Source organism: Pinus tabuliformis, chromosome 4_1, assembly GCF_031772625.1.
Source record: "Pinus tabuliformis cultivar Carrire ecotype Pingquan chromosome 4_1, CPIR1, whole genome shotgun sequence".
In the NCBI taxonomy this organism is placed as follows: domain Eukaryota; kingdom Viridiplantae; phylum Streptophyta; class Pinopsida; order Pinales; family Pinaceae; genus Pinus; species Pinus tabuliformis.
The window spans coordinates 585,729,395-585,732,551 of record NC_142303.1 but is presented as its reverse complement, the minus strand read 5'-3'; positions in this window follow the sequence as shown (position 1 = coordinate 585,732,551).

Here is a 3,157-nt window from a genome sequence, read left to right as displayed (position 1 = left end):
AAGCATTTGTGGGAGGTACAACCATCTAGATAAGAATGGATATGAGGTTAGGTATGCAAGGTAGGTGGGTGTTTGGAAAGGTATCTGTTAAAATTGGAAACCAGGGCAAAACTTCATGTGGGTCATCTTATTCATGGCTGATAATATTTTTATTAGATTCCTCCCGTCGAGAGGTGTAGGATTGATATAAAGATCATCCGATTCCGATAAGTATTCATGGAGATATGAATTTATTTTGATTATGGAATTATTATCAAGCCGACCTACAACTCATGTAGGCTCAGAAGCCCAACAGTCACATCTATTCACCCACCAACGTTGTGTATAAATATAAGAGGACTTTTCCTCATTTGCACTCACTCATCTCATCACATCTCTCTCTCTCTACTGCGCAGATATGAGTCTCTTCTCTACTGCGCTGAAATGGGTCTCTCTCTCTCACACATGTGAAGCCGAAAGCTGTTGAATTTGAAGCTGCAACTGCAGAAGTAAAGATTGACTTGTGTGACCTAGAAGATCTCCTCTTTGGAACTGCGCTGTAGGTTCATCTGAACCTCCTCGAAAAGCCACAACTTTTGGTGGTGGAATGAAGTCAATCCGATGAACGGTTTGCAAGATATCGACTGCCCTAGTTTGAAGCCGGAAACTGCTGAATTTGAAGCTGCAACTGCAGAAGTAAAGATTGACTTGCGTGGCCTAGAAGATCTCCTCATCTGAACTGCGTTGTAGGTTCCTCTGAACCTCCTCGGAAAGCCGCAACTTTTGGTGGTGGAATGAAGTCAATCCGATGAACGGTTTGCAAGATATCGATTGCCCTAGTTTGAAGCCGAAAACTGCTGAAACTGAAGCTGCAACTGCAGAAGTAAAGATTGACTTGCGTGGCCTAGAAGATCTCCTCATCTGAACTACGCTGTAGGTTCATCTGAACCTCCTCTGGAAGCCGAAACTTTTGGTGGTGGAATGAAGTCAATCCGACTGTCGGTTTGTGAGATATGGTCTGCCCTAGTTTGATAATGAAGTCGCTAATGCTGATGCTACTGATCTAGGGTTTGCTACAGCTGATATGAATCAGATTTATTGTACTATTTCTCTCTGTTGAACTATTGAAGATAAAAGAAGATTTGATCAAAGGGTTTCCCCACACATTGTGGGGTTTATCCCTGGCTAGCCGCCACATCTTGTGTCTCTTGTCTTGGCTTGTTTTCTGTCGATCGTTTAATGTTCTATCTGCACTTTATGTACATGTGATTGCTAATCGGTGGAATATAATAAGAAAAAGAAGTAAATTGTTATAAGCATAGAACATACCATAACTTAACATGGTATCAGAGCTGAGGTGAAGACAAAGCCCGAGCAAGAGCAAGAGCAATCATTGAAGAGAAGATTGGCAAGGCTATCCTAAAAGAACTATGGGGTCCTCAACACTCTTTCCTGCTGAAGACAAGCTCCGTGAGAACGCTGACTATCACGGATGGAAGATGTCTATCGATCTAACCCTTGAGAATCAAGGAGTGTTGGATCATGTGAGAGGCAATATTGTTGAGCCTCCATCAAATGCATCCGCTGCTGCCTGGATCAAATGGAAAAATGGAGAAGTCAAAACAAAGAAGATCATCCGGGACTCTATCGACAAGCGCTTGGTGGCCTACATCTCTGATCTAGACACCTCCAAGGAAATCTACGACAGACTGATGAGTTTATTTAAAGTTAATGATGCAAATCAAGTTTTGTTTCTTAGAAATAAGCAGAGGGAAATCAAGAAGGGTAAAGATGAAAGTATGCAAGCATACTTCTTAAGAATCACCGAGATCAAGAACGATCTCCTATCAATTGGGGAAACCATTACTGACAGAGAAATGACACTCACAACTCTCGAAGGATTACCATCTGAATGGTATGTGTTCATGACTACTCTTCTAAACAATAATGTAATTCCTAGTTTCGAGGAATTAATGGCTAGATGCATTCAAGAAGCAACAAGGGAAGAAGTGCAAGAAATGCCCATGCCTAAAGGTCCTCCTGCTGCCTTTTCTTCTCATGCAAAGAAAAGAAATAATTCCGGGACTAAATCAAAAGGAAAGGCTAGACCTAAGGCTAGAAGAAAATGATGATGTTACATTTTCGATAAAGCAAGTCACTATGTATGAGATCATGAGCATCATGATGAATGAGATCATGGACATAAAGGGCAACATGAGATCATGGACATATAGGATAGCATGATGATGATGCACACTAGTTTGAGCAGCATTATGAGGGATAAAATCATGGACATGGGCAGCATGATGATAATCATGATTAGAGAAGCATGGTACAGTATGCAGTGGTGCAACTCGAAATCCCTCTAATGGCAATCAAAGGAATGACAAATTCAACAGCAAAGGTAAGAGGAGAGTTGGGAATAAGGGAAGAGGACAAGCACTCGAGAAGGCTAGAAATTCTAGGATGTATTAAATGCACCTGACCTCAAAAAGAACCTAGTGTCCATCTCGGCAATGGAAGACAGAGGCTACAAGGTAACCTTCAGCAATGGCAAGGTATGTATATGGAAAAATAATGTTAAAGATGCCTTTACTCTTGGGTTTAGTGTTGATTCATTATATCAGGTCGATGGAAGTCCGCTAGGTGTCATGTCTTGTGACACAACTCTTTAGTCCGAACTTTGGCATCGGAGGTTTGCCCACCTTCATTACAAAGCTCTACCCGATGTAAGACAGATGGTAACAGGGATGCCCGAATTCCAAGTAGAGAAAGAAGGTGTATGTCTGGGATGTGCCAAAGGAAAGCTCAAAAGGGGACCATTCCCCTCAAGCCAAAGCAAGACCTCCGATATATTACAATTGGTTTACTCAGGCATACCTAAGGTTGGCATCAAGAGGGAGACTACTACACCATATACTCCTGAACAAAATGGTGTGGCAGAAAGGAAGAACCGCACAATTATGGAAGCTGTTCGGGCCATGCTACATGATCAAAGTCTTCCGAAGTTTCTATGGGCTGAAGCAAGCACCCCGAGCATGGTATGAGAGCATCGATAGCTACTTGATGAAGTTGGGATTCACTAGGAGTGAAGCCGATCCTAACCTTTACTTTAAGGTTGAAGATGAAAATCCTCTCATACTGGTGTTGTATGTGGATGACCTCTTTCTAACAGGTG